We start from the raw sequence: 12,488 nt of genomic DNA, 5'->3' as shown, positions 1-12,488 counted from the left end.
AACCAAGTACCACAGAAAGCTGGGATTGGGAAGAAAGAATTGCCCAAAATCAAAGTGCAAAGGAGTTGGACTCTCAAGATCTTCTTAATGGGAGTATTTTTTTTATTTTATTTTTAAACTTTACAATATTGTATTAGTTTTGCCAAATATTGAGATGAATCTGCCACAGGTATACCTGTGTTCCCCATCCTGAACCCTCCTCCCTCCTCCCTCCCCTACCCTCCCTCTGGGTTGTCCCAGTGCACCAGCCCCAAGCATCCAGTACCATGAATCGAACCTGGACTGGCGACTCATTTCATATATGATATTATACATGTTTCAATGCTATTCTCCCATACCATTTCACGCCAGTCAGAATGGCTGCGATCCAAAAGTCTACAAGCAATAAATGCTGGAGAGGGTGTGGAGAAAAGGGAACTGTCTTACACTGTTGGTGGGAATGCAAATTAGTACAGCCACTATGGAGAACAGTGTGGAGATTCCTTAAAAAACTGGAAATAGAACTGCCTTATGATCCAGCAATCCCACTGCTGGGCATACACACTGAGGAAACCAGAAGGGAAAGAGACATGTGTACCCCAATGTTCATTGCAGCACTGTTTACAATAGCCAGGACATGGAAGCAACCTAGATGTCCATCAGCAGATGAATGGATAAGAAAGCTGTGGTACATATACACAATGGAGTATTACTCAGCCATTAAAAAGAATACATTTAATGGGAGTATTGAAAGCCATCCAGGAAAATGCCATTTCTTACATTCACAAGGCACATCGATCCATTCTGTGGTAAACTGAATGCAAGATACTCCGGATGGAAGGAGCATAAGCCACTTCAGAAGGAAGCTACCTATTCTTAGCTGGAGATTTAATTTAAAAACCTACATATTGACTGTGGCAATACATTCTTTTGGACCCGGCTTCTGCAAAGCAAGTGGGAAAATTTACACCCTAAATAGAGGTTTATACTCTAGAAAGAGAGTCCCTTGGACTGCAAGGCGATCCAACCAGTCCATTGTAAAGGAGATCAGTCCTGGGTGTTCTTTGGCAGGAATGATGCCTGAAGCTGAAATTCCAATACTTTGGCCACCTCATGCGAAGAGTTGACTCATTGGAAAAAACATGAGAGGAACTGGGGGCAGGAGGAGAAGGGGACAACAGAGGATGAGATGGCTGGATGGCATCACCGACTCAATGGATGTGAGTCTGAGTGAACTCCGGTAGTTGGTGATGGACAGGGAGGCCTGGCATGCTGCGATTCATGGGGTCGAAAAGAGTCAGACACAACTGAGCTACTGAACTGAACTCTAGAAAGAGGCTAAAAGAATACCCACTTTATAACTGGGCGCTGAATGAAGACAGGACAGTGCCAAGTTTAAGCTGATACTTGAGGACTGAGCATGTGAGGCCATCTCCTTGGGTAGGTGAGTGACAGGGAAGACTGAAACACTAGATGTTTAGTGAATTTAATTTGGAAAAAATTGTAACATGTATACAAAAGATCAATTTGAGCATTTGCAATAAAATAACAATAGAAACATTGTTTGGAAAAAATAAAGAGAAAGTAACTGCATGGAGAAACAATTGAACAGTATAGAGAGGTTAACTGAAAGTTGAGACTTAGAGTAGAAATAGGGGGTTGGGTTTACAATTGTGTTTTCAATTGAAAGTGTTTTTAGGCTTACTTCATGTTTTATAAATGATGAGTTTATTCAGTTCAGTTCAGTTCAGTTCAGTCGCTCAGTCGTGTCTGACTCTTTGCGACCCCATGAATCGCAGCATGCCAGGCCTCCCTGTCCATCACCAATTCCTGGAGTTCACTCAGACTCACGTCCATCGAGTCAGTGATGCCATCCAGCCATGTCGTCCTCTGTCGTCCCCTTCTCCTCCTGCCCCCAATCCCTCCCAGCATCAGAGTCTTCTCCAATGAGTCAACTCTTCGCATGAGGTGGCCAAAGTACTGGAGTTTCAGCTTTAGCATCATTCCTTCCAAAGAACACCCAGGACTGATCTCCTTTAGAATGGACTGGTTGGATCCCCTTGCAGTCCATGGGACTCTCAAGAGTCTTCTCCAACACTACAGTTCAAAAATATAAATTCTCCGGGACCCAGCTTTCTTCACAGTCCAACTCCCACATCCATACATGACCACAGGAAAAACGATAACCTTGACTAGATGGACCTTTTTTGGCAAAGTAATGTATATGCTTTTCAATATGCTATCTAGGTTGGTCATAACTTTCCTTCCAAGGAGTAAGCATCTTTTAATTTCATGGCTGCAATCACCATTTGCAGTGATTTTGGACCCCCCTAAAAATAAAGTCTGTAACTGTTTCCACTATTTCCCCATCTATTTCCCACAAAGGGATGGGACCAGATGCCATGATCTTAGTTTTCTGAATGTTGAGCTTTAACCAACTTTTTCACTCTCCTCTTTCACTTTTATCAAGAGGCTTTTTAGTTCCTCTTCACTTTTTGCCATAATGGTGATGTCATCTGCATATCTGAGGTTATTGATATTTCTCCCGGCAATCTTGATTCCAGCTTGTTTCTTCCAGCCCAGCATTTCTCATGATATACTCTGCATATAAGTTAAATAAGCAGGGTGACAATATGCAGCCTTGACGTACTCCTTTTCCTATTTGGAACCAGTCTGTTGTTCCATGTCCAGTTCTAACTGTTGCTTCCTGACCTGCATACAGGTTTCTCAAGAGGCAGGTCAGGTGGTTTGGTATTCCCATCTCTTTAAGAAATTTTCCACAGTTTATTGTTATCCACACAGTCAAAGGAACTAAAAAAAAAAATTGTCAGACTGGGTGAATTATTGTTGAATTTAGGAGTCTTCCAGAATCTATTAAGTTTCACTTGCCAACCCCACCACTTTTGCTAATAGCTCAGCCAGGTAATCCTCCACATAGATAATTTAACAGACCACAACGTCTTCTGGAGTAAACTCTGGACAGGGAGGCCTGGCATGCTGCAGTCCATGGGGTCACAAAGAGTCGGACACGACTGAGCGACTGAACTGAACTGAACTGAACATCTGCCTGTTTGCATTGACACCATGTATTTGCCCCAGGATACTACTACAAGTTTCTTGCACCAAAAGTATACCTATGAAACCTTTCATAAGTCAAAATGATATATGAAAAAGAGGCAATTACTTTAAGACACATCTTGCTAATGGATGTACAGAATAAACTGAGTAAGCACAGATGCTCACAAACAGTTTGAAGTTGTGGCAGTTTGTTACTGAGATGTCAAGCATAGTTTCAGGGAAAGGAGCTTGTGGCTAGAGGCACTCTACCTGCTCAGGGTGCATACTGCCTTTGTAAGGATGCACTTTTGATCTTCTAAAAGGAAAGATTATCCTAGAATTTCTTTTGGTTATCAAAAACAGGTGCCTATGTGGGTCTTTCGTGAAAGAGAAGTAGCATAATGCCAACTTTCAAAAAGTGGAAGATACATGTACCACTCTATGTTCATCCAAGAAAGACAAGGAGTCCTATTCATCTGTGCATCTTTGAAAACAGTGACCTCTGGGAAATCTTTTATGAAGATTTTTGGAGTGTTTCTATGGAAGGAAAGATCTTACAAACTCATATATCATAACAGAAATAACAGTAGAGGTGATTTTAATTTTTCTAGCCATTTTTAATTTTCAAATTTTCTCTGATAAATGTAAACTGTCTTATATCTTAAATAAAGCATGTTTCTTTAAAAAAATAAGAAAATAAATACTTTATTTACTTCCAAATTTGTCCCTCTACTTTCTCACAAAGAGAATTACTTTTTGTTTTCTTTACAGGTAGAACAATGACTATGAGTCTACATTTGTTTTTGTTCCTGTGTCAGGCAATGAGATATGAGAAAATTGCAGGCTTTTCTTTTAAGGTTTATATTTTTAGGGAAAAAAAAAGTCTCCTATATTGTATACTAAATGTGTTGTTAGAATAAACTAAAGAGGGTGTGATTTCTTTTTTTTTTTTAATCATTCAAACCTCATTTTATTTATTTTTTATTTTTTTAATTTTATTTTATTTTTAAACTTTACATAATTGTATTAGTTTTGCCAAATATCAAAATGAATCCACCACAGGTATACATGTGTTCCCTATCCTGAACCCTCCTCCCTCCTCCCTCCCCATACCATCCCTCTGGGTCATCCCAGTGCTCTAGCCCCAAGCATCCAGTATCGTGCATCGAACCTGGACTGGCACCTCGTTTCATACATGATATTTTACATGTTTTAAAGCCGTTCTCCCAAATCTTCCCACCCTCTCCCTCTCCCACAGAGTCCATAAGACTGTTCTATACATCAGTGTCTCTTTTGCTGTCTCGTACAAAGGGTTATTGTTACCATCTTTCTAAATTCCATATATATGCGTTATTATACTGTATTGGTGTTTTTCCTTCTGGCTTACTTCACTCTGTATAATAGGCTCCAGTTTCATCCACCTCATTAGAACTGATTCAAATGTATTCTTTTTAATGGCTGAGTAATATTCCATTGTGTATATGTACCACAGCTTTCTTATCCATTCATCTGCTGATGGACATCTAGGTTGCTTCCATGTCCTGGCTACTATAAACAGTGCTGCAATGAACAGTGGGGTACACGTGTCTCTTTCCCTTCTGGTTTCCTCAGTGTGTATGCCCAGCAGTGGGATTGTTGGATCATAAGGCAGTTCTATTTCCAGTTTTTTAAGGAATCTCCACACTGTTCTCCATAGTGGCTGTACTAGTTTGCATTCCCACCAACAGTGTAAGAGAGTTCCCTTTTCTCCACACCCTCTTCAGCATTTATTATTTGTAGACTTTTGGATCGCAGCCATTCTGACTGGTGTGAAATGGTACCTCATAGTGGTTTTGATTTGCATTTCTCTGATAATGAGTGATGTTGAGCATCTTTTCATGTGTTTGTTAGCCACCTGTATGTCTTCTTTGGAGAAATGTCTATTTAGTTCTTTGGCCCATTTTTTGATTGGGTCATTTATTTTTCTGGAGTTGAGCTGTAGGAGTTGCTTGTATATTTTTTAGATTAGTTGTTTGTCAGTTGCTTCATTTGCTATTATTTTTTCCCAATCTGAAGGCTGTCTTTTCACCTTGCTAATAGTTTCCTTTGATGTGCAGAAGCTTTTAAGGTTAATTAGGTCCCATTTGTTTATTTTTGCTTTTATTTCCAGTATTCTTGGAGGTGGGTCATAGAGGATCCTGCTGTGATGTATGTCAGAGAGTGTTTTGCCTATGTTCTCCTCTAGGAGTTTTATAGTTTCTGGTCTTACGTTGAGATCTTTAATCCACTTTGAGTTTATTTTTGTGTATGGTGTTAGAAAGTGTTCTAGTTTCATTCTTTTACAAGTGGTTGACCAGATTTCCCGGCACCACTTGTTAAAGAGATTGTCTTTAATCCATTGTATATTCTTGCCTCCTTTGTCAAAGATAAGGTGTCCATATGTGCATGGATTTATCTCTGGGCTTTCTATTTTGTTCCATTGATCTATATTTCTGTCTTTGTGCCAGTACCATACTGTCTTGATAACTGTGGCTTTGTAGTAGAGCCTGAAGTCAGGTAGGTTGATTCCTCCAGTTCCATTCTTCTTTCTCAAGATCGCTTTGGCTATTCGAGGTTTTTTGTATTTCCATACAAATTGTGAAATTATTTGTTCTAGCTCTGTGAAGAATACTGTTGGTAGCTTGATAGGGATTGCATTGAATCTATAAATTGCTTTGGGTAGTATACTCATTTTCACTATATTGATTCTTCCAATCCATGAACATGGTATATTTCTCCATCTACTAGTGTCCTCTTTGATTTCTTTCACCAGTGTTTTATAGTTTTCTATATATAGGTCTTTAGTTTCTTTAGGTAGATATATTCCTAAGTATTTTATTCTTTCCGTTGCAATGGTGAATGGAATTGTTTCCTTTATTTCTCTTTCTGTTTTCTCATTATTAGTGTATAGGAATGCAAAGGATTTCTGTGTGTTGGTTTTATATCCTGCAACTTTACTATAGTCATTGATTAGTTCTAGTAATTTTCTGGTGGAGTCTTTAGGGTTTTCTATGGAGAGGATCATGTCATCTGCTTCTTTTCAGATTTGGATTCCTTTTATTTCTTTTTCTGCTCTGATTGCTGTGGCCAAAACTTCCAAAACTATGTTGAATAGTAATGGTGAAAGTGGGCACCCTTCTCTTGTTCCTGACTTTAGAGGAAATGCTTTCAATTTTTCACCACTGAGGATAATGTTTGCTGTGGCTTTGTCATATATAGCTTTTATTATGTTGAGGTATGTTCCTTCTATTCCTGCTTTCTAGAGAGTTTTTATCATAAATGGGTGTTGAATTTTGTCAAAGGCTTTCTCTGCATCTATTGAGATAATCATATGGTTTTTATTTTTCAATTTGTTAATGTGGTGTATAACATTGATTGATTTGCAGATATTGAAGAATCCTTGCATCCCTGGGATAAAGCCCACTTGATCATGGTGTATGATCTTTTTAATGTGTTGTTGGATTCTGATTGCTAGAATTTTGTTAAGGATTTTTGCATCTATGTTCATCAGTGATATTGGCCTGTAGTTTTCTTTTTTTGTGGGATCTTTGTCAGGTTTTGGTATTAGGGTGATGGTGGCCTCATAGGATGAGTTTGGAAGTTTACCTTCCTCTGCAATTTTCTGGAAGAGTTTGAGCAGGATAGGTGTTAGCTCTTCTCTAAATTTTTGGTAGAATTCAGCTGTGAAGCCATCTGGACCTGGGCTTTTGTTTGCTGGAAGATTTTTGATTACAGTTTCAATTTCCGTGCTTGTGATGGGTCTGTTAAGATTTTCTATTTCTTCCTGGTCGAGTTTTGGAAAGTTGTATTTTTCTAAGAATTTGTCCATTTCTTCCTCATTGTCCATTTTATTGGCATATAATTGTTGATAGTAGTCTCTTATGATCCTTTGTATTTCTGTGTTGTCTGTTGTGATCTCTCCATTTTTGTTTCTAATTTTATTGATTTGATTTTTCTCCCCCTTTTTTTTTTGATGAGTCTGGCTAATGGTTTGTCAATTTTATTTATCCTTTCAAAGAACCAGCTTTTGGTTTTGTTGATTTTTGCTATGGTCTCTTTTGTTTCTTTTGCATTTATTTCTGCTCTAATTTTTAAGATTTCTTTCCTTCTACTAACCCTGGGGTTCTTCATTTCTTCCTTTTCTAGTCGCTTTAGGTGTAGAGTTAGGTTATTTATTTGACTTTTTTCTTGTTTCTTGAGGTGTGCCTGTATTGCTATGAGCTTTCCCCTTAGGACTGCTTTTACTGTGTCCCACAGGTTTTGGGTTGTTGTGTTTTCATTTTCATTCGTTTCTATGCAAATTTTGATTTCTTTTTTGATTTCTTCTGTGATTTGTTGGTTATTCAGCAGCGTGTTGTTCAGCCTCCGTATGTTGGAATTTTTAATAGTTTTTCTCCTGTAATTGAGATCTAATTTTACTGCATTGTGGTCAGAAAAGATGCTTGGAATGATTTCTATTTTTTTGAATTTACCAAGGGTAGCTTTATGGCCCAGGATGTGATCTATCCTGGAGAAGGTTCCATGTGCGCTTGAGAAAAAGGTGAAATTCATTGTTTTGGGATGAAATGTCCTATAGATATCAATTAGGTCTAACTGGTCTATTGTATCGTTTAAAGTTTGTGTTTCCTTGTTAATTTTCTGTTTAGTTGATCTATCCATAGGTGTGAGTGGGGTATTGAAGTCTCCCACTATTACTGTGTTATTGTTAATTTCTCCTTTCATACTTGTTAGCATTTGTCTTACATACTGCCGTGCTCCTGTGTTGGGTGCATATATATTTATAATTGTTATATCTTCTTCTTGGATTGATCCTTTGATCATTATGTAGTGACCTTCTTTGTCTCTTTTCACAGCCTTTGTTTTAAAGTCTATTTTATCTGATATGAGTATTGCTACTCCTGCTTTCTTTTGGTCCCTATTTGCATGGAAAATCTTTTTCCAGCCCTTCACTTTCAGTCTGTATGTGTCCCCTGTTTTGAGGTGGGTCTCCTGTAGACAACATATGTAGGGGTCTTATTTTTGTATCCATTCAGCCAGTCTTTGTCTTTTGGTTGGGGCATTCAACCCATTTACGTTTAAGGTAATTACTGATAAGTATGATCCTGTTGCCATTTACTTTATTGTTTTGGGTTCGAATTTATATACCGTTTTTGTCATTTGTCACTTTAATATGCTAAGTTGTGCATTCATCATGTTTCTGATGGATTCCCACCCAAACAGGTAAGTCTAATAAAGTAAAATGCAATTTTGTAATTTAGCAAAAAATATCTGTAAGTTTTCTCATATGCTTTTTCTTGCAGGATTGTATTCATATACTATTCTGTAGAATCTCTCTCTTATAAACATGTATGTTTTGATAGGAAGAACAACAAAAAAAATTGTAAGACTTGGGCTTGAATTTCAACTCTGTATTGAAATATTATATGTGAAAAATAATGTTGCATTAGAATCAGTAAACTAAAATGGGCTAGAAAGTGTGAATTTAATTCAGAAGGCCATTGTATCTACTTCTGTGGGCAAGACTACCTTAGAAGAAATGGAGTATCTGTTATAGACAACAGAGTCCAAAGTGCCATCAGTTCAGTTCAGTTGCTCAATCATGTCTGACTCTTTGTGACCTCATGAAGCGCAGCATGCCAGACCTCTCTTTCCATCACCAACTCCCGGAGACTACCCAAACTCATGTCTATTGAGTCTGTGATGCCATCCAACCATCTCATGCTCTGTCATCTGCTTCTCCTCTTACCCTCAATCTTTCCCAACATCAGAGTCTTTTCAAATGATTCAACTCTTTGCATCAGGTGGCCAAAGTATTGGAGTTTAAGCTTCATCATCCATTCTTCAAATAAACACTCATCACTGATTTCCTTTAGGAAGGACTGGTTGGATCTCCTTGCAGTCCAAAGGACTCTCAAGAGTCTTCTCCAACACTACAGTTCAAAAATATCAATTCTTCGATGCTCAGCTTTCTTTATAGTCAAACTCTCATATCCACACATGACTGGAAAAACCATAGCCTTGACTAGATGGACCTTTGTTGACAAAGTAATGTCTCTGCTTTTTAATATGCTGTCTAGGTCAGTCATTACTCCTTTCCTTCCAAGGAGTAAGTGTATTTTAATTACATGGCTGCAATCACAATCTGCAGTGATTTTGGAGCCCTCAAAATTAAAGTCAGTCACTGTTTCTACTGTTTCCCCATCTATTTGCCATGAAGTGGTGGGACTAGATGCCATGATCTTAGTTTTCTGAATTTTGAGCTTTAAGCCAACTTTTTCACTTTCCCCTTTCATTTTCATCAAGAAGCTCTTTAGTTCTTCTTCACTTTCTGCCATAAGGGTGGTGTCCTCTGCATATCTGAGGTTATTGATATTTCTCCCAGCAATCTTGATTCCAGCTTGTGCTTCCTCCAGCCCAGTGTTTCTCATGATGTACTCTGCATATAAGTTAAGTAAGCAGGGTGACAATGTATAGCCTTGACATACTCCTTTTCCTATTTGGAACCAGTCTGCTGTTCCATGTCCAGTTCTAACTGTTGCTTCCTGATCTGCATACAGGTTTCTCAAGAGACAGGTCAGGTGGTCTGGTATTCCCATCTGCTTCAGAATTTTTCACAGTTTGTTGTGATCCACACAGTCAAAGGCTTTGGCATAGTCAATAAAGCAGAAATGGATGTTTTTCTGGAACTCTCTTGCTTTTTCGGTGATCCAGCAGATGTTGGCAACTTGATCTCTGGTTCCTCTTCCTTTTCTAAAACCATGCCATACATGGTTGCAATTTCAAAAACAACAGAATGGCCTCTGTTCTTTTCCAAGGCAAACCATTCAATTTCACAGTAATACAAGTCTATGGCCCAACTACTAATGCTGAAGAAGCTGAAGCTGAAGCTTCTATGAAGACTTACATGACCTTCTAAAAACACCAAGAAACAAACAAAAAACTTTACATTATAAGGGACTGGAATGCAAATGTAGGAAGGCAAGAGTATTGGAGTAACAGGCAAGTTTGGCCTTGCAGTACAAAATGAAGCAGGGAAAAGGCTAACTCAATTTTGCCAAGAGAATGCACTGATCAGAGGAAAAATGCTCTTCCGACCACACAAGAGATGACTCTACACGTGGGGATCACTAGATGGTCAATACAAAAATCAGAGTGATTACACTCTGTGAAGCCGAAAATGGAGAAGCTTATACAGTCAGCAAATACAATATCGGGAGCTGACGGTGGCTCAGATCATAAGCTCCTTGATGCAAAATTCAAATTTAAGTTAAAGATAGTAGAGAAAACCACTACACCATTCAGGTATGACCTAAATTAAATCACTTACAAAGATGCAGTGTAAGTGACAATAGATTCAAGTGATTAGATCTGATAGACAGAGGGCCTGAAGAGCTATGGATGGAGGTTCATAACATTGTATAGGAGACAGTGATCAAGATCATACCCAAGAAAAAGAAATGCAAAAAGGCAAGATAGCTGTCTGAGGAGGCCTTTCAAATAGCTGAATAAAGAAGAGAAGTGAAAGGCAAAGGAAAAAGGAAATATATACCTATCTGAATGCAGAGTTCCAAACAAAGGCAAGGAGAGATTTAAAAAGCCTTCCTAAGTGAACAATGCAAAGAAATAGAGGAAAATAATAAAATGGGAAAGACTGGAGATCTTTTCAAGAAAATTAGATACCAGGGGAACATTTCATGCAAGGATGGGCACAATAAAGGACAGAAATGGTACGGACCTAACAGAAGAAGAATATATTAAGAAGAGGGTGCTTTTCTTAATATAGAAATATATTAAGATAGAAATAAGAAATAAGAAATAATAAGAAATATATTAAAATAGAAAATATAGAAAATAATATAGAAAATATAGAAAATATTTCTTAATATAGAAAACATAGAAAAACTATACAAAAGAGATTTTAATGACCCAGATAATCACGACAGGGTCACTTATCTAGAATCACATAGCCTGGAGTGCAAAGTCAAGTGGGCCTTAGGAAGCATCCCTACGAACAAAGCTAGTGGAAGAGATGGAATTCCAGTTGCTGCTACTGCTAAGTCACTTCAGTTGTGTCCGACTCTGTGCGACCCCATAGACAGTAGCCCACCAGGCTTCGCCATCCCTGGGATTCTCCAGGCAAGAACACTGGAGTGGGTTGCCATTTCCTTCTCCAATGCATGAAAGTGAAAAGTGAAAGGGAAGTCACTCAGTCGTGTCTGACTCTGTGCGACCCCATGGTAGTGTGCAGACTACCAGGCTCCTCTGTCCATGGGATTTGCCAGGCAAGAGTACTGGAGTGGGGTGTCATTGCCTTCTCCAATTCCAGTTGAGCTATTTCAAATACTAAAAGATGATTCTGTGAAAGATGTACTGCACTCAATATGCCAGAAAATGTGGAAAGTTCAACAGTGTAATAGGATTGGAAAAGGTTAGTTTTCATTCCAATCTCTAAAAAAGGCCATGCCAAAGAATGTTTGAACTACTGATCAATTGCACTCATTTCATATGCTAACAAAATAATGCTCAAAATTCTCCAATCTACAGTATGTGAACCAAGAAGTTTCAGATGCTCATGTAGGATTTAGAAAAGGCAAAGGAACCAGAGGTAAAATTGTCAACATCAGTAGGATCATAAAAAAAGGCACAAAAATTCCAGAAAAAACACCTATTTCTGCTTTATTAACTAAGCTAAAGCCTTTGACTGTGTGGGTCACAACAAACTGGGGAAAATGTTTAAAGAGATGGAAATACCAGATCACCTGACCTGACTCCTGAGAAATCTGTATGTAGATCAAGAACCAACAGTTAGAATCAGACATAGGACAATGGGCTGGTTCCACATATGGAAAGGAATACATCAAGGCTGTATATTGTCATCCTGCTTATTTAACTTATATGCACAGTACATCATGTAAAATGCCAGACTGGATGAAACACAAGCTGGAATCAGGATTGCCAGGAGAAATATCAGTAACCTCAAATATGCAGATGACACCACCCTTATGGCAGAAAAAGAAGAGGAACTAAAGAGCCTCTTGATGAATGTTAAAGATAAGAGTAAAAAAGCTGGCTTAAAACTCAGCATTCAAAAACCTAAGATCATGGCATTCGGTCCCATCATTTCATGGCAAATAGATGGGGAAACAATGACAGACTTTACTTTCTTGGTCTCCAAGAAATCTAAATCACTGTAGATGGTGACCTCAGCCATGAAATTAAAAGACTCTTGCTCCATGGAAGAAAAATTATGACAAACCTAGATAGCTTATTAAAAAGTATAGACATCACTTTGCCAAGAAATGTCCATATAATTAAAGCTGTGGTTTTTCCAGTAGTCATGTTATGGATATGATAGTTGGACCATAGAGAAAGCTCAGTGCAGAAGAATTAATGCTTTTGAAGTGTGGTATTGGAGAAGACTCTTAATAGTCACT

The sequence above is a fragment of the Bos javanicus genome, chromosome 11, assembly GCF_032452875.1.
Source record: "Bos javanicus breed banteng chromosome 11, ARS-OSU_banteng_1.0, whole genome shotgun sequence".
NCBI classification, from domain to species: Eukaryota; Metazoa; Chordata; class Mammalia; order Artiodactyla; family Bovidae; genus Bos; species Bos javanicus.
The sequence above is the reverse complement of the archived record's forward strand: the minus strand, read 5'-3'. Positions refer to the sequence as shown.